The sequence below is a fragment of the Anolis sagrei genome, chromosome Y, assembly GCF_037176765.1.
Source record: "Anolis sagrei isolate rAnoSag1 chromosome Y, rAnoSag1.mat, whole genome shotgun sequence".
Lineage (NCBI taxonomy): Eukaryota > Metazoa > Chordata > Lepidosauria > Squamata > Dactyloidae > Anolis > Anolis sagrei.
Window position 1 is genome coordinate 52640876 of NC_090035.1, and position 25635 is coordinate 52666510.

The 25635-nt window shown below is 44.4% G+C and overlaps 1 pseudogene; it reads left to right on the forward strand.

Annotated features, from left to right (window-relative positions):
* Positions 1–25635, forward strand: part of LOC137095624 (dehydrodolichyl diphosphate synthase complex subunit DHDDS-like) — a 74427-nt pseudogene that overhangs the window by 21879 nt on the left and 26913 nt on the right.

Consider the following 25635-nt stretch of genomic DNA (forward strand, 5'->3'; position numbering starts at 1 on the left):
GAAATGCCTGAGCAAGCAGAATTGCTTTTATGATCTGCCTTTCTTAACAATGGGCATGTGGGCTATAGATGAGAATGCAAATTGTAACTTGAGTTCTTGTATTTCTTTCTCTTAGCGATGTGTCACAATCGCTCATCGACAAATGCCTATATAGCTCCAAATCTCCTCACCCAGACATCCTGATCAGAACCTCTGGAGAGGTCCGGCTTAGTGATTTCATGGTTTAGCAGGTAAACCTTAATTACATTGTCTCCTATGTTGACCAAGGGCCCATTGATGGCGCAGCTGGTTAAATCGTTGATCTGCTGAAGCTAACTGAAAGGTATTATATATTGCTGTATTGTGTTATACCACTATAATGCAATATTATTAGTAATAATACTGTGGCAGCCATTAGGAGAAAAATAATTATAATTATAATGAATTTAAGAAACAGAATGTCCTACCTTAATGCTGACGCTTGAAAAGGAGAGGGAAATTCAACAGATGGTATGAATCAATAAGAATAGGTTGGGGTAGCTTGCTCCATAAACAAATATTTGAAGAAGCCAAGGCTAAACATAGAGACCTGGCGCTTAAGGTAAATCGATATGTATTGATCCAAGACTAGAACATCTAAGGCTATATAGTGAGAGAGCGCCATCTCCTGTCTATTTAATGTAAATAGTAGGCCTGGGTAACAACGGAAAAAATTGTTTCTAAAATCGATTTGTATTTGGGGGGGTTTTTTGTTTCGATATTTAAAATAATTACAAAATTTTCCTTTTAAAAAGTTCGATACTTACGAAATTTCGTAAATGGTAAAAAATTAACGAATCGATTTCCGAAACAATAACGAATTGATTCGTTAATGGCGGACGCGACCGCGAAATACGCTAAAAAACCTCCAAAACCTTCTGAAGCTTCCCTCTCCCTCTGTTCTTGACTGTTGGTGTGATATTATAATTTTTTTTCACTAATTAAACCATAAAACTGGCCCAGACATGCGGAAATAATAACGAAACGACCTCAAAACAATAACGAAACGAATACAATATCGAAATACGAAGCATTTACAAACGTTTTTGAAAATTCGTTTTTTTAATAATTGCTCCAGAATGGTTCGTTATTGTTTTGTAATTGAAAAAATTAACGAATTATTAACGAATTACGAATTACGAAACGAAACCGCCCAGCCCTAGTAAATAGCAGTCAATTTTAGATATTTTTATTTTAAACAAATTCTCTTGATTTTCATATTAGCAACTAAATAATTGAGGCTAAATCTAACTAAAAGGAGATTGCTTTAATAAAATTTTATGTTATAAATATATAAAGCTATAAATCATTTTCTACTGGAAAAAAAAAGAAAGGAAAGAAAGCAATATAGAAGCGAGGGAGAGTGCACAGACTGAAGATAGGATTATACTGAAATAGTATTGGCTTGAATTAACGGGAGCCACTGGATTGATTGATTTTGAACAGGCTTGCCGAACAGTTGGGTTTGAATTAAGTGAATTTGACAAAAGGAAAGTAAAACATTACTAATATATATACATATATATATATACATATACCATCTTAAGACAGTCAAAGATATTAAATATACAGTGAAGACTCCGGCTTTTGGCACTCCAAAAAGCAACGGAGTAATTAACTTGAAGAGGCAAGACGAGACAAATAAATAATTAAAAAAAATTAACGAATCGATTTCCGAAACAATAACGAATCGATTCGTTAATGGCGGACGCGACCGCGAAATACGCTAAAAAACCTCCAAAACCTTCTGAAGCTTCCCTCTCCCTCTGTTCTTGACTGTTGGTGTGATATTATAATTTTTTTCACTAATTAAACCATAAAACTGGCCCAGACATGCGGAAATAATAACGAAACGACCTCAAAACAATAACGAAACGAATACAATATCGAAATACGAAGCATTTACAAGACGAGACAAATAAATAATTAATTAAATAAGAAGGCAGAGACAAAGAGACAAAGAAGAATCTGCTGACCTTGAAGCGGGATTGTTGTGCCTTCGGCCCCAGCCCTTTCCGTAAACAAAGGAGCCCCGACCAAGAGAGCAGAGAGAGGGAGGAGATAAGCACCCACGCGGAGAAAACCGGAAGAAGAAATCGCGAGGCAGAGGAAAGCGCGCGAGAAAAAGCAAGGAGAAACGAGAAGATAAGAAAAGCATGTGAGAGAACACGAGAAGAAATGGGACTCAGTCAAGCAAGGGTGGAAGTGCAGACAAAGAAGGGCGGAAGCAGAAGAGAGACATAGAGAGACATAGAACTAGGAATACAAGAGTGACGAACCCAAGAGGAACCCAAGGGGAAGAGAGTCACGGAAGTGAAGCAAGTAAAAGACTTATAGAGAGACGAAATACAAGAGGATAAGAAAGGACAGAGGTTAACTAAGGAAAGGAAAGAAACCAAAAGCACCACAAAGAGAAGGAAAAGCGAAAACCTGGAAAAGGAGGTAAACCAATATATAGATTATAAATAGAAAAAAACGAAGACAAAAATAATAATACAAATAATAATAATAATAATAAAATAAAAAATAGAAACAAAATAAATAAGCCCCCCCCCCAAAAATTTTTTCTCTTTCTTCTCTCAGAAGACACTAGAAGAAAGAAAGAGTATAATAATAATCAAAATAAAAATACAAAGAAGGATCAAGGACAAGAAGATTAGAGAGCTAGACTTTGCAAAACAAAATAAAAACCAAATTATATTTTTAGCATAAGAAGAGAACCAAGAAGAAAGATGACGACACCGAAAGCAAAAACAGAAAAAGAGCTGAAAGAAGCGAAAGAAGTAAGGGAGCTGAAGGGACAACAACAACAAAGGAAAACCTCGGGCGCAGAAGAGAGCATATTAAATCAGTTACTAAAGGAAATCCAAAAAATATCAGAGAAACAAGACAGCTTACAGAAGGACTTTGAAAAGAACACGACAAAACAGGAAGAACAACAGAAAATATTCAGAGAGGACATGTTAAGAATGAATAAAGAACTAAATGTAGAAATAAGATCAGTTAAAGAAGAGATGAAACAAATACATAAAGAGATCAAGGAGATAAAGACTGACAAAGCAAGAATAGAAGAATCTCAAAAGACACTTGAGAAGAAAGTACAAAAGATAGAAACAAAGAGCCAAAAGATGGAAGAAGAACAAGAAAAACAAGAAATAAAGGAAATGGAATTCCAATTACGATTTAGGAACATTGTGGAAGAAACCCAAGAAGACATCAGACAAATAGTAATAAATCTGGTCGCTCCATTGCTTGAACTAGAACAAGGAGAGGCGGACAAAGAGATTGACAGAGTGTTCAAGGTAACTACGAACTTTTCAAAAAGAAACAACACCCCAAGAGATACCATAGTACATTTTGTGAGAAGAAAAACCCGTGATGATATTTTGAAAGAGAAAAGCAAGACACCAGTACTTTACAAAGACAAGAGAGTGATAATAATGAAAGAATTCCCCCAATCGATACTAAACAGAAGAAGGAAATATTTCTTCCTAACTGAGGAACTGACAAGAAGACAAATAAGATTCCGCTGGGAGAAAGTTGAAGGACTGATGGTGACATATAATGGAAAAAAATCATGGCTAACCTCTGAAGACAAAGCACAACAGTTTTATAAGGACTTGAGAAAGGAAAATGACGATTCACCTACAAAACGTAATTCAACAGGAAGGAAAAATAAGAAGAGACACTTCTCATCCCCAGAAGTGATGATGAAGACTCTCAGACAACAGGTACTCGACCGTGACAGAACTGAAACAACTGAAGATGAGTCAGAAGAACCACGGGAATCTGAAAGTGAAGGAATTAACTAAACAAATAAAATGTGTCTCTTTAAATGTGAATGGTCTGAACTCTTCTTCTAAAAGGAAAAAAATATTTAATCAAATCAGGAAAGGAAATTATGATTTAGTAGCATTACAGGAAACACACATCTCCCACAGACATGTTGCCCATCTTACTAATGAGAAATTAGGTAAAGCCTTTTACTCTTCAACATTGGAAAAGAAAAAAGGGGTGGTAATATATGCTAAAGATTATTTAGGAGCGGAGCTAGCCTTCAAAGATTCAGAAGGCAGGATTGTAGGAGTATTAATAAAACAAGAAGAACAAAATTTATTAGTTTGTAATGCATATGCCCCAAATGGCCCAAAAGGCAAATTCGTTTCGGAACTTAAAAATAAAATTGAACAGAATTCGACCATTTGATTATCATGGGAGATTTTAATGGTGTATTAAACAAATATTTAGATAAGACAAAAATTGTAAAAAAAACATGGAAAAGATTGTACAAGCACACTACCCCAAAAATTTTTGAAATTAAAAGCAGAATTCGATTTAGAAGATGCATGGCGAATCCATAATGGAAACAAAAAAGATTTTAGCTTCTATTCTCATAGACACCAAAGTTGGTCTAGAATAGACATGATTTGGACGTCAAAAACACTAACACCCAAAATTGCAGATATAAAGATACTACCAAGAGAACTATCAGACCACGGGGCTCTAGTGATGATTATAAAAAAAAAAGCAGATCCAGAAAAGATGGAGATTGGACGACAACCTTTTAAAAACAGAAGACGACATTGTGAAAAATAAAAAATTAATTAAAGAATTTTTCGAAATTAATGATACACAAGAGATAAAAATAGAAATACTCTGGGATACATGCAAAGCGGTAATGAGGGGGAATCTCATTCAACAACAAGCAACTAAAAATAAAATAAGAAGACAGGAAATGAATAAAATTGATAAGAAATTAGAAGAAACAGAGAGTAGATTAAAAAGAAACCCAAAAGATGAGTATATAAAGAGACAGATTATAGAAATAAAAAAACAAAAACATCATTTAGAATTAGACCGATGGGCAAAGAACCTAAAATTCTTAAAACAGAAAGAATTCCAAAATGCAAATAAACCTGGGAAATGGTTATCAAGAAGGTTGAGAAAGAAGAAACAAGCAAACCAAATCACAAAAATCCTCACAAATAATAAATTAAGTACAACGGACCAAGAAATAGGGAACGATTTCCACAAGTTTTATAAAGACCTATATGCAGAAGACTTGACTGGAATAGATGAGATAACAGAATATATTGATAAGCAAAAACTAGAAAAAATAACTGACCACCAGAGAGAAATCTTAAATAAAGAAATAACAATGGAAGAAATACAGAATGCAATAAGAAAGCTGAAACCGTCAAAAGCCCCGGGCCCTGACGGCTTCACAGCTATTTTCTACAAGACAATGATAGAGGAGATTAGTCCCTATTTGAAAATCTTGATGAATAAGATTATGACAGATCAGAGTATCCCTGAGACCTGGAAAAAGGCAAATATAACACTTATACACAAAGAGAATACAGATGAAACAAACATTAAAAATTATAGACCCATATCGCTACTCAATTTGGATTACAAATTTTTTTCATATATATTAGGCAAAAGACTCAAAACCTTTTTGGTGAATTGGATAGATGAAGATCAAGTCGGTTTCCTACAGGAACGACATATCAAAGAAAATATAAGAAATATACTAAACGTAATTGAATACTACGAGACGCATCACGAAAAAGAATTGGCTCTAATGACAATTGACGCTGAGAAGGCTTTTGACAATATAAATTGGAATTTTTTTCAAAATTATATTTAAAGAATTACATATTGGCTATAATTTTCAAAATGCAATTAATGCAATATATAATGAGTAGGCCTGTTTGATCAAGAAAAAATTTGTTTCTAAAATCGATTTGTAATTGGGGTGTTTTTTTGTTTCGATATTTAAAATATTTACAAAACTTTCCAAAAACAAGTTTCGATATTTACGAAATTTCGTTAATATAAACGAATTTCGTTATTTAGGCCCAATAACGAATCGATTCGTTAAGATGGCGCCCGCGGGTTTTTAGCGCATGCGCGAACATTAACGAGATTCGTTAATACGTCAATCCGCTATTACGAATTGATTAACGAATTTTACATTAACGAAATTTCGTTATTCGTTAATAACGAATCGATTCGTTAAGATGGCGCTTTCGCGCTTTAGCGCATGCGCGAAGGCATTAACGAAAATTCGTTATTCGCATATTCGTTAATAACGAATCGATTCGTTAACAAAAACATTTACTTACAACACATTTTACAGCTTCATTATACATTTAGATGGAACTCATTTTGGTTTTTTTTCATATACATTAGAAAATGAAAAGATATTGCATGAGCAGATAGAAGGGAGTCAATTTTTTTTTTTGCATTTATGATTTTTTTCCTCCCTTATCTTCACCCCTTCCCCCATATATTTTTAATTAGAACGGTTGGTAATTAAAAGAAATGTAATAATTAAAAAAACATATATTAATAAAGTAATGTAACATAATAAATAAAATAATAAAATAATATAACTGCTACAATAAAATAACTAAACATAAACAATAATAACAATAATAAAATTATCAAATAGAATATAAATCAAATAGAATAAAAAGTTAAACCAAAAATTAAAATACAGTCAGTTGCTAAACAAGAAGCAAGTTAAGAAATTGAAATTAAATTACTTAAGACTGTAATAAAATATAATACATAAAGAAATGTAATTATCATATTTTTTTAACATAACAATACGAAATATAAATTATTTATTTATAATATATAGTTATAATGTCAAAAATTGCAAATTAATTTTTAAAAATGCAGAAAGTAAATTAAATCAAAAGAAGAAAATATCATAAATTGCACTTTGAAACAACTATGAATATTAAATTAAGGGAAATTATCTGGCTGGGCGGTTTTGTTCGACAATTTTGTAAATTGTTTTTTTTATAACAGTACAATATCGACATTTCTTTCAAACCCGGAAATGTTTCTTCTAAATCGAAGTTCTAAATCGAAGTTCTTTCCACTCAAAAGAATTTATAGTTCTAGTTTTTGCTAATAGGCAAAGAAGAATTGGAAAGAGAGTTTTAGGGCCGTAGTTGTTATTTCTTAAAGGAAAGGAAGTAAAATAATTTGGAAAAAGGCAGTGCAATAATTAGGAGTTTTGCCTTTGCAATCACCCATTTTTATCTAGTTGCAAAGGAAATGCGTATGGGGCAATTTCTCTTAAAATAACTTTTTTTTTTGTTCAGCATTTTTGGTCAAACATTCCAAATAACCCCTTCAAAACAAGTCTGCCTAGGTGTTGCCTAGTTAATGCATTTACTTACTCCAGTTTTTTCTCTCTCCTGGAACCACAAAGATATTTTTTTTCCATGGAGAGGGAACAGAAAGAATTCTTAATCTTTTACCAGCAGGAAATTCATTGCCTTTGAACCCAGTTTTTTTAATTTCTATGCATTTTATTTGCAAAATAAGGGTTCCTTGACCATGCATCTTTTTAACTCCCGTTCTTGGGCAATTTTTCTTAAAATAACAGTTTTTTTGTTAAGCTTTTTTGGCCAAAAACTCCCAATAACTCCTTCAAAACAAGTATATATCTTTCACAGTATATTGGCCGTCCCCTTCCCGGCCTTCTCCCTCCCATGCCCTCCCAGGGGGACATTGCTCACCCCCCCCCCGGGAGTGTCATGGTGTGCACATTTCTTACACAGCATATTGGCCGTCCCCCAGTGAGACAGACTGTAAGTCCTCCCGGGGTGGGCTCTTGACCCTGCCCCCCCCCGGGATTGACTGCCTTTTTGTCTGCTGAGAGAAGGCCGATACCCTTCCCGGCCTTCTCCCTCCCATGCCACTGAGACAGACTAACTCCTCCCGGGGTGGGCTCTTGACACTAACCCCCCCCCCCCGGGATTGACTGCCTTTTTGTCTGCTGAGAGAAGGCCGATACCCTTCCCGGCCTTCTCCCTCCCATGCCACTGAGACAGACTAACTCCTCCCGGGGTGGGCTCTTGACCCTGCCCCCCCCCCCCCGGGATTGACTGCCTTCTTGTCTGCTGAGAGAAGGCCGATACCCTTCCCGGCCTTCTCCCTCCCATGCCACTGAGACACACTGTAAGTCCTCCCGGGGTGGGCTCTTGACCCTGGCCCCCCCGGGATTGACCGCCTTTTTGTCTGCTGAGAGAAGACCGATACCCTTCCCGGCCTTCTCCCTCCCATGCCACTGAGACAGGCTGTAAGTCCTCCCGGGGTGGGATCTTGACCCTGCCCCCCCCCCCGGGATTGACTGCCTTTTTGTCTGCTGAGAGAAGGCCAATACCCTTCCCGGCCTTCTCCCTCCCATGCCACTGAGACAGACTAACTCCTCCCGGGGTGGGCTCTTGACACTACCCCCCCCCCCCGGGATTGACTGCCTTTTTGTCTGCTGAGAGAAGGCCGATACCCTTCCCGGCCTTCTCCCTCCCATGCCACTGAGACAGACTAACTCCTCCCGGGGTGGGCTCTTGACCCTGCCCCCCCCCGGGATTGACTGCCTTTTTGTCTGCTGAGAGAAGGCCGATACCCTTCCCGGCCTTCTCCCTCCCATGCCACTGAGACAGACTAACTCCTCCCGGGGTGGGCTCTTGACCCTGCCCCCCCCCGGGATTGACTGCCTTTTTGTCTGCTGAGAGAAGGCCGATACCCTTCCCGGCCTTCTCGCTCCCATGCCACTGAGACAGACTAACTCCTCCCGGGGTGGGCTCTTGACCCTGCCCCCCCCGGGATTGACTGCCTTTTTGTCTGCTGAGAGAAGGCCGATACCCTTCCCAGCCTTCTCCCTCCCATGCCACTGAGACAGACTAACTCCTCCCGGGGTGGGCTCTTGACCCTGCCCCCCCCCCCCCCGGGATTGACTGCCTTTTTGCCTTCCAGGCTGTTGCAATCATGCAGTATGGTGGAACGGGAAGGTTTTCGCTGATTTGTTCAGTTCACCTCCTGGCACCATGGTACAATACGAATTGCAAAACCTTCTCTCGAACAGTCATTGCAGCTTTGTTCGAGTGATGAGTACTTGCGAGAGATGATGAGAGACTGGATACGGCATACTCATTCCGGTGGTACTAACTCGGGATTCATGGTCACAGACGCAGGAAGGAACATGATCCGGGCGGTCGAAAGTGCCGGCTTCTCAAACGTAACATGCATGGCGCATTTGCTGCATAACTTTGTAAAAGATGGCTTCAAGGGGACCAATGAGAACAGCGCCACCGCCGTCACTCAACTCATTGACCGCTGCCAAAGAATCGCGGCCTTCTTACACCGTAGCTCTAAGTCCGCAAAAGTGGAGTGCCTCCCACAACACCGGTTACTGCAGGATGTCCCCACCCGCTGGAACTCCACCTGCATCATGTTGGAGCGCATGGAACATCTTTGTCAGCCCAAGCTGTTCCCCAACAACCAGGAGTGGATGATCATCACTCAGCTGGTCGAGATACTAGAACCATTCAAATTAGCCACCGAACATCTTTCAGCACAGAAAGCACTACTCAGCCATGTGGTCCCTGTCATCCTGCGTTTGAAGAGGCATTTGGAGTCACTGCGTGGACAAAGTACATTGCAATCGTCACACCCTCCAACGTAACTTGCTCGACCCCCTTGCTGTGGAAAAGCTGGTCTTCTTGAAGGCCAACTTGCCAGTTTTGGGCTATCCCCAGATTGATCTGGATAGCATGGACCCGTAGATCACTACAGCCTTTTTTGTGGTAAGTCGCTGGGTGGACAAAGTACATTGCTATCATGGCTGGGCCCCTGTTCACTCCACAGGCTTAGGAGGTGGTCAGAAAGTTGACTTTCGCCATCCGTAGACGTCTTCACATTTGTCTTTGGTGAAACAAAAGCTGTTTCACCCAGTTGTGGCTCTCCTGCAGCTGTTTTTGCCGCACTACAGGGCAAGCATTTTGAAATTTTTCTTTTTTAAAAGTTTCACTGCTACATATTTCTTTTATTCTTAAAAAAAATTATAAAATATTTGAAAAAAAATGAAAACACTGCAGCACATTTGTCTGCAGTTTTTGTGTGCCCTGTGGCAGTTTCGCTGCACATCAGGGCAAGCATTTCATTTGTGTAGTTCCAACTAGTGCGGCCCATAAGCCAACACAAAATGCTTACAGTGCTCATTATTTGTTTAGTTCCAACCAGTGCGGCCCTTCTGCTGCGACCCCCTGTTGAAGACTGAAGGCCAAGTTGACACACATAACCACAATGAACCGGTTTATTGTCTTGTAAGATTTGGGGGAGGACAGACAACAGGCTGAAAGGCGTCCGGCAGGGGACGTCTGGGGAAAGGGTGTATGAAAGGGAGTTGGGGGGGGGGGAGCGTATACAGGAGTAGAAGAGTGCCTCTATTCAAAAATGGAAAATTAACCAAATGCTCACCCTGTTGTGAAGCGTACACACTACACAGGAGTAGAGGAGTGCCTCTTTTCCGGGCACTCCAGAGGCGATGCCCAACAGGCTGAAAGGCGACCGGCAGGAAACGACTGAGGAAAGGGTGTATGAAAGGGAGTTGAGGGGGGGGGGAGCCAGTAACTCTTAACTGAGTGTCCCGGGGGTCCGAAGGGTTTCCTTAGAAAAAACTTGATTTGAAAAAACCCTAAAAGTCGCCATAGAAATCATCAATAAAAACAAGTGGGGAAATGGTGTATGAAAGGGAGTGGGGGGGGGAGGGGGCAAGTAACGACTGGGGAAAGGGTGTATGAAATAATATGAATGTAAAATAATTTTCCTGACTATGAATTTATACCGCAAAATAATTTTCCAGGCTATGCATTCATTTTTTTATGGAGTTGGGGGGTTGGGAAGCCATGCAAAGTCAAATTTCAACTTCTCTCGGTGCTCCCCCCGTACTCTTAACTGAGTGTCCCGGGGGTCCGAAGGGTTTCCTTTGAAAAAAATTGATTTGAAAAAAACTTGACTAAAATCATCAATAAAAATTAAAATCATCAATAAAAAAAGAAGTGCTTCCTTGAAAATGTCTGGGATTAAGTACTGGCCTACTCTCAGCAGCCAGGAAGACAGTTAGCACTCTCCCAAAACGTAATTCCAGCATTATATGAGGGATGCGAGCAACGTCTCTGAACCCTGGTGTATGAAGGGGAGTTGGGGGGGAGGGTTCCCGAGTATAGGTCAGGGATGGGGACCAACCAAAAGTCGCGATTAAAATCATAAATAAAAAGAAGTGCTTCCATGAAAATGTCTGGGATTAAGTACTGGCCTACTTTCAGCAGCCAGGAAGACAGTTAGCACCCTCCCAAAATGTAATTTCAGCCATGTATGAGGGATGCGAGCAACTTCTCTGAACCCTGGTGTATGAAGGGGAGTTGGGGGGGAGGGTTCCCGAGTATAGGTCAGGGATGGGGACCAACCAAAAGTCGCGATTAAAATCATAAATAAAAAGAAGTGCTTCCATGAAAATGTCTGGGATTAAGTACTGGCCTACTCTCAGCAGCTAGGAAGACAGTTAGCACCCTCCCAAAATGTAATTCCAGCCATGTATGAGGGATGCGAGCAACGTCTCTGAACCCTGGTGTATGAAGGGGAGTTGGGGGGGAGGGTTCCCGAGTATAGGTCAGGGATGGGGATCAACTTACCGCTGGAATGAGGAAAAAAAGGGAGGGGTAGTGTGTCCCTGCAGTTTGGAATCTGTTATGGTTTAAAAACTTGACGAAAACTCGCGATTAAAATCATCAATACAAAGAAGTGCTTCCTCCAAAATGTAGAGAGGGCGGCAGAGACCTCTTCCGCCAGTCTGTCCCAGCCCCTGCCTCTCGGCGCTCCCCCCATGCTCTTAAACGAGTGTCCCTGTGGTCCAAAGTGTTTCCTTTTTAGTGTGTTCAAAGCAGGCCGGTCCCATCAATCAGGAACAAGTGCACGAGTACAGGAGTGCCATTGATCGCCAGGGTTGATTCGGATGATCTGGCTGGCTATGCAGGTGTCCCCTTCCTCCCTCACCGCTCCATGTGCTTCCCTCCCGAAGCTGTTGTGATGAGTTGGGGGGGGGAGGGCACAGGAGTGCCAACGGCTGCATGACAGGGAGTTGGGGGGGGGTGGAGGGCACAGGAGTGCCAAAGGCTGAGAGGGAAGGATGGGAGAGGAAGCTTGGGATGTAAAGTACACAAGGGCGTTACAGTGAAACTGATAATGGCTCATTAAAATAATCAAGGCTGTATGACAGGGAGTGCCAAAGGCTGTATGACAGGGAGTTGGGGGGGGAGGGCACAGGAGTGCCAAAGGCTGCATGACAGGGAGTTGGGGGGGGGAGGGCACAGGAGTGCCAAAGGCTGAGAGGGAAGGATGGGAGAGGAAGCTTGGGATGTAAAGTACACAAGGGCGTTACAGTGAAACTGATAATGGCTCATTAAAATAATCAAGGCTGTATGACAGGGAGTGCCAAAGGCTGTATGACAGGGAGTTGGGGGGGGAGGGCACAGGAGTGCCAAAGGCTGCATGACAGGGAGTTGGGGGGGGAGGGCACAGGAGTGCCAAAGGCTGAGAGGGAAGGATGGGAGAGGAAGCTTGGGATGTAAAGTACACAAGGGCGTTACAGTGAAACTGATAATGGCTCATTAAAATAATCAAGGCTGTATGACAGGGAGTTGGGGGGGGAGGGCACAGGAGTGCCAAAGGCTGCATGACAGGGAGTTGGGGGGGGGGAGGGCACAGGACTGCCAAAGGCTGAGAGGGAAGGATGGGAGAGGAAGCTTGGGATGTAAAGTACACAAGGGCGTTACAGTGAAACTGATAATGGCTCATTAAAATAATCAAGGCTGTATGACAGGGAGTTGGGGGGGGAGGGCACAGGAGTGCCAAAGGCTGCATGACAGGGAGTTGGGGGGGGGGGGGGGAAACGCGCGCACACAGGCACACAAGGGTCCTTTCTTATTTTTGAATTTATTTGTTTTTTTTAAAGAATAAAAGACAGGTATTTTTTAAAAATATTCAAAAATGGAAAATTAACTGGCCCTGATGAACAGTTAACACAGCGAGGAGACAGGGCAAACGAGAGCGTATACAGGAGTAGAAGAGTAGATAACCTGGGTCCGATCGCATCAGGGCAATGTTCCCGCGTTCAGCAGGCAGTGACAATGTAAGACACCACAACGCAGAAAGCAAAGTAGTATGCATCAGGGCACCCTCCCAAAATGTAATTCCATCCTTGTATGAGGGATGCGAGCAACGTCTCTGAACCCTGGTGTATGAAGGGGAGTTGGGGGGGGGAGGGTTTCCATTCAAAAATGGGAAATTAACCAAATGCTCACCCTCTAGAGCTAATCCATGCCGACGAGCGCAGACCTCCATGATGAAGAAGTGCTGACGAAGGTGGTTTTCCCATGGTGAAACAAAAGCTATTTCACCGAGTTGTTTGCCTCTATTTAAAACTGGAAAATTTTCCAAATGCTCAACCTCTAGAGCTAATCCATGCCGACGAGCACAGACCTCCATGATGAAGAAGTGCTTACGAAGGTGGTTTCCCTATGGTGAAACAAAAGCTATTTCACCGAGTTGATTGCCTCTATTTAAAAATGGAAAATTTTCCAAATGCTCACCCTCTAGAGCTAATCCATGCCGACGAGCGCAGACCTCCGGGATGCGTGTATGAAAGGGAGTTGGGGGGGGGAGCCAGTAACGACTGGGGAAAGGGTGTATGTATGTATTTCACAGAGTTGATTTGAATCTGTTATGGTTCCTTTGGTCGCTCCCCCTGTTCCTTAGATATAACTGTGGTAATTCTAGAGTTTAATTTGCAGACGAACAGATACCGGAGGAAAGGTGTATGGGGAAAGGGTGTATGACAGGGAGTTAAGGGAGGTAAAGAGGAGGGGAAAGTGTGTATGAAAGAGAGTTAAGGGAGGTAAAGACGAACTTTGGTCTCACAGCCATTCAAAGTCAAATTTTCATTTGAGTCCCGCGGTCTTCCCAGGTTAGGCTCATCCATTGCACTCCGTGTGTGCTGACCCCTGGGATGAAATACTGGCCTCTCAGCAGCCAGGAAGACAGTTAGCACCCTCCTAAAACGTAATTCCAGCATTATATGAGGGATGTGAGCAACGTCTCTGAACCCTGGTGTATGAAGGGGAGTTGGGGGGGAGGGTTTCCATTCAAACATGGGAAATCAACCAAAAAGCTCACAGCAGCCAAGAAGACATTTCAAACCAGAGAATTTCTACGTTTTCCGAAACGGCACGGCAAGAGAAGACTCACAGAAGTGCCTTGCAAGAAATTGTGCTTGACAAGAAGAAACGACGACTACTTGCATAAGGCTTCCCAAATCCACCAAGAAAATTTAGAAAGCTAAATGGATCTTGGGATCGAGCTGGCGGTCCGCCGAGAGGCGAGCTACCGCCTCTCCCAGCCCTGAAAATTAAAATCATCAATAAAAAGAAGTGCTTCTACGAAAATGGGGACTGGCAGGGAATGAAGTTATGGGAGAATTTCTCTTTGGTGAAACAAAAGCTATTTTAAACTTGACGAAAAACTGTATGAAAAACTTGACGAAAAGTTGCGATTAAAATCATGCTCACCCTCTAGAGCTAATACATGCCGACGAGCGCAGACCTCAGGGATGCGTGAATGAAAGGGAGTTGGGGGGGGGGGGGAAGCCATCTACGTGGCCTTTTGGGTCTCTTCCAAATGTAGGATTTTGTGATTCAGGATTCTATGATTCAGTAGAGACAGGCTAGCCATCTGTCAGGAAGGGTTGGAGATGCATATGAAGAGGCATCACCCAATGATCAAGGTGAGAGTAAGAGAAACTGGCAGCACCTGCAGCCGCAGGAAGAATACTCCCACTTTGCCAACTGCCAAAGCGGGGAGACAGACTCAGTCCACGCTGAAAGTTTGGGGTCTGCCCATTGGCAGGATGAGATCGGGGGAAAAGTCACCCACAGCCAAGCAGATCACCCAGTGCGTGGGAGAGATGATGGCTCTCGACCACCAACCCTTCCATATGGTAGAGCGGGAAGGCTTCCGCCGCTTGATGGCGCTCGGTGGCATAGGACGACGTCCAAGGTAAAGAAGGAGTGTACCGAGGTCTCCAGTACTAAAGTCGCCTTTAAAATAATCAATAAAAAGTGTCCTGGGGTTCCTGTGATGCCCTTAGATGTCCGGGGCTGCACGCGCACTACAGTGTGTGTCTACCCTACGCCGACAGGTGCCGGTAACCCGTTGAACCCCATTCGTGATGGAGTGACGGGGAAAAAAAGAGGGTGACCGTATATAAACTTGACTAAAAGTCGCCATTAAAATCAATCATTAATCATTAATCATTAATCAAGAATAAAAGAAATACTTAGCTAATGATAGCTAGCTTGTTTTTCCAAAGGCTGCATGACAGGGAGTTGGGGGGGGGAGGGCACAGGAGTGCCAAAGGCTGCATGACGGGGAGTTGGGGGGGAAGGCACAGGAGTGCCAAGAGGAAGGGCACAGAAACTTGCCATAAAGTCGCAATTAAAATCATCAATAAAACAAAGTGCTTCTATGAAAATGTGGAGGACCGAAGCATTTACTTTGAAAAAATTAGTGCGGTCAAAGCTGGCCGCTTGCATTAATCAAGAACGAAAGTCGGAGGTTTGAAGACGGTCAGATACCGGAACGGCTGTATGACAGGGAGTTGGGGGGGGGAAGGGCACAGGAGTGCCAAAGGCTGCATGACAGGGAGTTCCTCACTACAAGATCCCCACTACAAGATCCCCACAGGTGCCATCTTCTCCCAAAACATCATTCCATCCTTTTATGAGGGCTGCAAGGAACGCCTTGTGAAGTTTTTGCACAGCGCCCAAGGAAGCTGCATCCACTTCACGTCGGAGGTTTGGTCCAGCTTGGGAGGAGGCCATTCCTACCTCTCTCTCACTGCACATTGGTGGGAGAAGGAGGGCAGCCTGGAGTTGGGGCATCGCTGGGCCTTGCTAGCAATGGAAGTGGTAGGCAAGGACCACAACGCTGATACCATCTGTCAATACTTGGAAGCCATGATGAGGGAGTGGATGCAGCACAGGAAGGAGAACATGAAGATGGGGTTCATGGTCACCGATGCTGGCAAGAATATGATAAGGGCAGTGGAAAGCGCAGGCTTTACCAACATTAGTTGTATGGTGCAATTACTCCACAACACCATAAAAGATGGCTTTTAAGGCCCTAAGGGACAGAAAATATGATAGAAAATCTTTAGAGTAATTCCAAGACTGGTAATCAATCACAAACCAGAAATATACAGTATTTTGGTGACCATCCTGAAGCTGTTGTGATGAGTGGGGGGGGGGGGGAGAGGAAGGGCACAGGAGTGCCAAAGGCTGCATGACAGGGAGTTGGGGGGAGAGGAAGTGCCAAAGGCTGCATGACAGGGAGTTGGGGGGGGGGAGGGCACAGGAGTGCCAAAGGCTGCATGACAGGGAGTTGGGGGGGGAATATTTTAGAATAAAATAAAATAAAGAATTATATAAATTAAAGTAAAATTAAACGAAGTTTGTAACACTTGCACAGATATACAAAAAAGTAACAAATCAGGAGGAGGCTCATCTTGAGGCAGGGGAGCTGCTCCCGAGGAAAGGTGGTGCTTGCTCCTTTTGATAGGAACCATTCATTTCAATGGGTGTGAAGTGCGATTGCCTGGCACCTGCAGCCTTGGCCTATGGATGTGCTGAATTGATGAAATAGGAAAGAGGATTTCCCTCCTGTTCCATCAATGAAATAGTGGCATTTCTGGCCTGGTGATTCAGAGCCTGGGAATGCTACATTTTGGACTACAATTCCCAGAAGCCAGTGGCCATGCCGGCTGAGAATTCTGGGGGTTGTAGTAAGAAAAACCACAACCTCTAAAGCGGTGTTTCCCACACTCTGGTCTTCTAGGTGTTTTGGATTTCAGCACCCAGAATCCCTGATCTTTGGCCAATGCAGTCGAATTAATGCAATGTAAAATTAATGGAGTTAGTAGTCTAAAGCAGGCACTGGCAAACTTTGGAATTTTGGGAGTTGGAGTCCAAAACACTTGAAGAGTCAAAGTTTGCCCATGCCTGGTCTAAAGTGAGCCTCACAGCTTTCACTTTGTCCTCCCTAACACCATTTTGGAGGCTTCCCAACCAATTCTATTACAGAGATTTGTGTCTTTATATCCACATAATTTCTCTCATAACAATACATTGTCTTCAGCTAGAATCCATGTTCAAGGTCCTTGAACTGTCATGACTCCATCATACAGAGTGTTGTGATCTGTAGATATTTGAGGCAGGAAGTTAGAACTGAGAGTTTATCTGCCAAAACTCTCTAAATATTTTATGAAACTACAAATCCCATGGCAGTTAACATGGTTTCAAATTGCTGTGATTGTGTAGTGTGAAAGGAACCCAGGTGTCCTACAAGAGGCAGGTCTCAAGAATCCATCTGCCTCACGTCCACTTTCCTGACAGGACACGTCCACATCCAAGACTCACCCAAAAAATCTTTCATAACTCCTGTGTTGTGTCTCCAGGTTTGTCTGGAGCCGGGCAGCCATGTCTTCTGTATTCACTGCTCAGGAACAGTCAGAGATCACTCATAAAAACATGGAAAAACACAGCTGAAGAGACTTAAAAAGCCAAAAAATAAAAATACATTACAGTGTATGCACAAAACCACATATATACAAATATACACACACAAAACACATCAATCAGGAACAAGTGCACGAGTACAGGAGTGCCATTGATCGCCAGGGTTGATTCGGATGATCTGGATGGCTATGCGGGTGTTTCAATGTGTCCATCTGCAGTCCCCTGCCTTTCTTTAGTATTCGCGATAGCACTTGCATGACAGGGAGTTGGGGGGGGGGATGGCACAGGAGTGCCAAAGGCTGCATGACGGGGAGTTGGGGTAAACTTGCCATAAAGTCGCCATAAAAATCATAAATAAAAAGTGTCCTGGGGTTCCTGTGATGCCCTTAGATGTCCGGGGCTGCACGCGCACTACTTTCCCATTTGGTAGTAATCCCTATTTTTTATACCAAAATAAAGTCACATTCGTTTTTCCAAAGGCTGCATGACAGGGAGTTGGGGGGGGGAGGGCACAGGAGTGCCAAAGGCTGCATGACAGGGAGTTGGGGGAAACTTGCCATAAAGTCGCCATTAAAATAAGTTGCCATTGATCGCCAGGGTTGATTCGGATGATCTGGATGGCTATGCGGGTGTTTCAATGTGTCCATCTGCAGTCCCCTGCCTTTCTTTAGTATTCGCGATAGCACTTGCATGACAGGGAGTTGGGGGGGGGAGGGCACAGGAGTGCCAGAGGCTGCATGACGGGGAGTTGGGGTAAACTTGCCATAAAGTCGCCATAAAAATCATAAATAAAAAGTGTCCTGGGGTTCCTGTGATGCTCTTAGATGTCCGGGGCTGCACGCGCACTACTTTCCCATTTTGTACGCACTGTATTGTATGACTTTGAGTTGGCAACTAGAGCACACAGCCACAGAAGAGTCTTAAATTTTTTTAGAATATGATCTGGCTGGCTATGCGGGTGTCCCCTTCCTCCCTCACCGCTCCATGTGCTTCCCTCCCGAAGCTGTTGTGATGAGTTGGGGGGGGGAGGGCACAGGAGTGCCAAAGGCTGCATGACAGGGAGTTGGGGGGGGAGCGTGTAGTGCCTAGCTGTTGCCTAGTTAATGCATTTAAAGGGATGCGTGTATGAAAGGCAGTTGGGGGGGGGAGCGTACACACAGGAGTGCCTCTTTTCTGGGCACCCCAGAGACGATGCCCAATAGGCTGATAGGGGACCGGCAGGAAACGGCTGGGGAAAGGGTGTATGAAAGGGAGTTGGGGGGGGGGGAAGCGTACACTGGAGTACACGAGTGCCTCTTCTCCGGGCACCCCAGAGGCAATGCACAACAGGCTGAAAGGGGACTGGCAGGGAATGACCGGGGAAAGGATGTACAGTATAACAGGAAGTTATTGGAGCATTTCTCTTTGGTGAAACAAAACCTATTAACCCAGTTGATTTGCATCTGTTATGGTTCCTTTGGTCGTTATCAGACCGAAAACAACCCGGGCTCCCCGGCCGCTTCGGTTACTCTAGATAACCTGTATGACAGGGTCTGTATGACAGGGAGTTTGGGGGGGAGGCGTACACAGAAACTTGCCCTAAAGTCACCATTAAAATCATAAATAAAAAGAAGTGCTTCCTCCAAATTCTAGAGAGGGCGGCAGAGACCTCTTCCGCCTTTATTTCCCAGTCCCGGGGTTGCGAAGCGTTAACTTTTAAAAAAATTGTGTGCTCAAAGCACTTCGTGTAGGCTTATGGGCTGCACTGGTTGGAAGTTACTACACAAATGTGTACCAATGAAACAAAAGTCGGAGGTTTTTGATTCCATCCTTGTATGAGGGATGCGAGCAACGTCTCTGAACCCTGGTGTATGAAGGGGAGTTGGGGGGGAGGGTTTCCATTCAAAAATGGGAAATTAACCAAAAAGCTCGCCCGGCCGCTTTGGTTACTCTAGATAACCTGGGTCCGATTTGATTTGATTTGATTGATTTGATTTGATTGATTTGATTTGATTGATTTGATTTGATTGATCTTGGGATCGAGCTGGCCTAAAAAAAAAAGAGGTTAGATGGCCATCTGTCAGGGGTGGTTTGAACGCGGTTTTCCTGCTTCTTGGCAGGGGGTTGGACTGGATGGCCCATGAGGTCTCTTCCAACTGTTTGATTCTATGATCTGTTTTGTATTCAATATCAGGACAATGTTCCTGCGTTCAGCAGGCAGTGGCAATGTAAAAGTAAAGCAAAGCAAAGCAAAATTGATTTGAATTTATATATATTGCAAAAGAATTTTCCTGGCTATGCATTCATAAAGGGAAATCTGTAACTAACTCTAAGGCTGGATCTATACTGCCATATAATCCAGAATGTCAAAGCTGATGATCCCCATCATCATCTTTAAACTGGATTATAAGTGTCTACGCTGACATATAATCCAGTTCAAAGCAGATACTTTAAAAAAAACCTTCTATAATCAGGTCTGTAAATAAAGAACAATACTCAGAAAACAGATAGTAAACAATCAGGGCCAGCTAACACCTACTAACAAAGGATTCCCCCAGGCAGGAAACAGCCAGGCTTTGAAGCTGCAAGGCTATTCATTGCTAATCAAAGTGACCAATAGCAACATTCACACTTGCCTCAAGCAAACAAGACTTCTTTCTCCCACCCTGGACATTATTCTACAGATATATAAACCCCACTTGACTAGTTTCCAACAGACCTCGCAACCTCTGAGGATGCCTGCCATAGATGTGGGCGAAATGTCAGGAGACATCGTAATGATCCCATAGGAGCGATCTCGGCCTACCCCTACGCACTTCAGGTGTACTCATTCTCCTGTTTGGACTGTCGGAGTGTCGGTGTTTGTGGGAGGGATTGTTGGTTGAAACGCATGCATGTAAAGTAGGCACGGGCGTTATTTTTATTCAGAAATGCAAAATGAACCAAAAACTGGCCCTGATGTGGACCAAACACAGCCACAAACAGGGACCAACTAGAGCACACAGCCACAGAAGAGCCTTAAATTTTTTTAGAATTTTTTTTGTATTTTTTTAAAGAATAAAAGACACTATTTTTTAAAAATACTCAGAAATGGAAAATGAACCAAAAACTGGCCCTGATGTGGACCAAACACAGCCACGAGACAGGACAAACGAGAGCACACACCAACAGAAGAGTCTTTTCTTTTTTAGAATATTTTTTGTATTTTTTAAAGAATAAAAGAAAGGTATTTTTAGAAAACATTCAAAAATGGAAACTTTACCAAAAACTGGCCCTGATGTGGACCAAACACTGCCACGAGACAGGGCAAGTGAGAGCACACAGCAAGTCGCCATTACAATCAATCATTAATCATTAATCATTAATCAAGAATAAAAGAAATATTTAGCTAATGATAGCTTGTAGTTTGCTTCCCCTTTGCTTTTCTGAACTTTCCCATTTTGTAGTAATCCCTGTTTTTACGGGGTCACAGGGGGGAAGCGTACACTGGAGCACAGGCAGTTGGGCTTCTTGCCTGAGAGGGAAGGATGGGAGAGGAAGCTTGGGAAGGGATTGTTCTTTGATTTGCCATGATTGCTTCGGGAGGACCAGTACACCAATGGATCGCTGGATAAATTCTCCTGAGGCTCTTAAAATACACTCCCGAAGCTTCGTTATTGGCGCGGGGTCGATTCGTTAAGGATATAACGAATCGATTCGTTAGTATGGTGGACGCGATCGCGCATGCACAAAAGCGACTTCCGAAACGTCGTTATTAAATATGATTCGAATCGATATTGAGATTAATAACGAATCGATTCGTGAAAGCGAATATTTAGTATTTTTTAAAGAATAAAAGACAGGTATTTTTAGGAAATATTCAGAAATTTAAAATTAACAAAAAACTGGCCCTGTTGTGGACCAAACACAGCCACGAGACAGGACAAACTAGAGGACAAACGCCCTGTTGTGAAGCGTACACAGGACTACAGGAGTGCCTCTTAAAGAAATATATAAATAAATACATAATAGCAGCATTTTTTGGTGAGTATCTTTGTTTTCCTTTTTTTAATAATTAAATCAACAAATAATAGCAGCTGTTCTACTTATAAATATTAAAATATAAGTACCTTCATTTTTAATGGGTTTTTCTTTTTTTTTGGTGGTTTCTTTTGTGTGTTTTTATGAGGTAGGTAGTTTGTTTATGGGTAAGGGAGTTGGGGGAGGGGGGAAGCGTACACAGGAGTACAGGAGTGCCTCTTCTCCTGGCACCCCAGAGGCGATGCCCAACAGGCTGAAAGGGGACCGGTAGGGGACGACTGGGGAAAGGGTGTATGAAAGGGAGTTTGGGGGGACAACACAAAGCACAAAAGTACGCATCAGGGCAGGCAATGTTCCCGCGTTGAGCAGGCAGTGGTAACGTAAGGCAACACAAAGCACAAAAGTACGCATCAGGGCAGGCAATGTTCCCGCGTTGAGCAGGCAGTGGTAACGTAAGGCAACACGAAGCACAAAAGTACGCATCAGGGCAGGCAATGTTCCCGCGTTGAGCAGGCAGTGGTAACGTAAGGCAACACGAAGCACAAAAGTACGCATCAGGGCAGGCAATGTTCCCGCGTTGAGCAGGCAGTGGTAACGTAAGGCAACACGAAGCACAAAAGTACGCATCAGGGCAGGCAATGTTCCCGCGTTGAGCAGGCAGTGGTAACGTAAGGCAACACGAAGCACAAAAGTACGCATCAGGGCAGGCAATGTTCCCGCGTTGAGCAGGCAGTGGTAACATAAGGCAACACAAAGCACAAAAGTACGCATCAGGGCAGGCAATGTTCCCGCGTTGAGCAGGCAGTGGTAACGTAAGGCAACACAAAGCACAAAAGTACGCATCTGGGCAATGTTCCCGCGTTGAGCAGGCAGTGGTAACGTAAGGCAACACAAAGCACAAAAGTACGCATCAGGGCAGGCAATGTTCCCGCGTTGAGCAGGCAGTGGTAACGTAAGGCAACACGAAGCACAAAAGTACGCATCAGGGCAGGCAATGTTCCTGCGTTGAGCAGGCAGTGGTAACGTAAGGCAACACAAAGCACAAAAGTACGCATCAGGGCAGGCAATGTTCCCGCGTTGAGCAGGCAGTGGTAACGTAAGGCAACATGAAGCACAAAAGTACGCATCTGGGCAATGTTCCCGCGTTGAGCAGGCAGTGGTAACGTAAGGCAACACAAAGCACAAAAGTACGCATCAGGGCAATGTTCCCGCGTTGAGCAGGCAGTGGTAACGTAAGGCAACACAAAGCACAAAAGTACGCATCAGGGCAGGCAATGTTCCCGCGTTGAGCAGGCAGTGGTAACGTAAGGCAACACGAAGCACAAAAGTACGCATCAGGGCAGGCAATGTTCCCGCGTTGAGCAGGCAGTGGTAACGTAAGGCAACACGAAGCACAAAAGTACGCATCAGGGCAGGCAATGTTCCCGCGTTGAGCAGGCAGTGGTAACGTAAGGCAACACAAAGCACAAAAGTACGCATCTGGGCAATGTTCCCGTGTTGAGCAGGCAGTGGAAATGTAAGGCAACACAAAGCACAAAAGTACGCATCAGGGCAATGTTCCCGCGTTGAGCAGGCAGTGGAAATATAAGGCAACACAAAGCACGAAGCAACTAAGGTGATCTACCGCATGGAGCAAGGGTTGGTGTCGAAATCTATCTCCGGGTAGCCCAAAAGTGGCAAGTTGGCCTTTAAGAACACCAGCTTTTCCACCGAAAGGGGGTTGAGTGAGGTACGTTGGAGGGTGACGACATCTCCTGCCAGGCTGAAGACCCTCTCACTCTGCACACTAGTTGGTGGGCAGCTGAGAAACTTGCGGGCTACAGTTGAGAGGTCAGGCCATGTACTCCTTTTTGAGGACCAGTACGCCAATGGATCGGTGTCTACATCCTCCTGCGGCTCGTCAAAGTACCGATTGACAGAGAACTCTGCTGAGTCCATCTTTGCTGCCCGGGCCGACGAAGATGTTCCTTGCCCTGCCATCAAAGCGATACTGTCGGGTATGAAACGCTTCGCTCTCCTCTTTTTCAGCTGCACTGCTCTTGCTTCATCCCTGATAGGTGGCAAGGTGGGACTGACGTTATCGGTGCTGCCGTAACCGCTGGTGTTTTGGGGAGTAACGGCAGAAGGAATTTGCTCTGAGCGTTCCCCCACCCTCCGAGAGTATTCTTCTCTCACGAGTGAGAGAAGTTCGGCCTTCCACTTTGGCAGTTCTTTGGAGCAGACAGTGTCCTTGATGGAAGGGTCGCAGAGTGCTGCCAAAACATGAGTCTTACTCTCTGTCAACGGTAGAAGACGTTTACGGAGGGACAAATTCAACTTTCTGACCACCTCCTGGGCCTGTGGAGTAAAGGGCCCAGCCGTACATTGCAATGTACTTTGTCCACCCAGCGACTCCAAATGGCTCTTCAAACGCGAGATGACTGGGAGCACATGGCTGAGTAGTGCTTTGTCTCCTGAAAGTTTTTCGGTGGCCAGTTTGAACGGTTCTAGGATCTCAACCAGCTGAGTGATGGTCATCCTCTCCTGGTTGTTGGGGACCAGCTTGTTTATCGGAGCCGCAATTGACAGCGAGACAGCGTGGACTGCCCTCTGTTGCTCCACCATGCGCTCCAACATGATGTAGGTGGAGTTCCAGCGGGTGGGGACATCCTGCAGTAACCGGTGTTGTGGGAGGCACTCCAGGATTTGCCTGTCACGCAGCAGTTTTGCAGACTTAGAGCTACGGTGGAAGAAGCCCGCGATTCTGCGGCAACGCTCAATGAGTTGAGTGACGGCGGTGGCGCTGTTCTCATCGGTCCCCTTGAACCCATCTTTTACGCAGTTATGCAGCAAGTGCGCCATGCATGTTACGTTTGTGAAGCCGGCAGTTTCGACCGCCCGGATCATGTTCCTTCCTGCATCTGTGACCATGAATCCTGATTTAGTACCACCGGAATGAGTATGCCGCATCCAGTCTCTCATCATCTCTCGCAAGTACTCAGAAATGGTGTCGGCCCTGTGATCCGTATCGATCACCTCAAGGGACAGGAGTGCCCAACGATGACCCGAGTCTTGGCTACCCTCTATCTCCCACCAGTGAGCGGTCAGGGACAAATAGGAATGCCCTCCTCCCGTGCTCGTCCAGATGTCTGAGGTGAAATGTACATGGACGGGTTCCTGAGATGTTGCTTGCATCCCTCGAACAAAGCGGGAATGACTGTTTGAGAGAAAGTTATGCGACTTGGGATCTTGTACCATGGTGCCAGGAGGTGAACAAATCGGCGGAAACCTTCCCGTTCCACCATACGGAAGGGCTGGTGGTCCAGAGCCATCATCTCTCCCAGGCGACGTGTTATTTCCTTCACTGATGGCGGCTTAACTCCAGATCTCACCCTTGTAACTTGCAGGCCCCAAGCATCGAAGGTTTTCTGCACGGGGCCTGTTGGTGTGTTTGGAGTGCTGCTGCATGTGCTGGCGACTTCAACTACGTCCAACTTCACAGTTGGGTGGTGTCTCCTCATGTGCATCCTTAGCCCTGTTGTGGCAAGATGCCTCGTATCTTTTCCTCTGCTGACGCTCGCACCGCAATGCCTGCAAACTGCCAAAGTGGCCTTGTCCTTATGGACGTCGTAATGATCCCATAGGAGCGATCTCGGCCTACCCCTACCACGCACTTGAGATGTACTACTCATGCTCGTGTTTGGACTGTCGGTGTTTGTAAAAGGGATTGTTGTTGGTTGTTTCTGTGGCTCGCCCTCCAGCACCAAGCAGTCCTCTTGATCACTAAGTCCTGTGGTGGAAGCAGATTCCATATTGTCTCCTTCCTCCCATTCCTCAGACACGTCCGCCTCCTCGCCCTCCTCTTCATAACAAGTACTAGTATGAGAGGTACTTGGAAGGACATCAGGATCTGAATGTAGAGTCTTTCGAACTGAGGAATAAGGAGGAGGTCCTCCCATCTCACTGCTGGTTGAAGCATCTGTGGGTGTTTCAATAACCATCTCGTCGGTTGAATGTTCCCTTCTTGTCAATGTGTCCATCTGCAGTCCCCTGCCTTTCTTTGGTATTCGGGATAGCACTTGGCCCTTGCGACTAGAAAAGCCGGGAAGGAAGCGTTTCATCACACAGGTTGGAAGTACACAAATGAGCGAGCGATCAGGCACTGTATTGTATGACTTTGTGTTGGCAAAAGGAGCGCAGTGGTTGG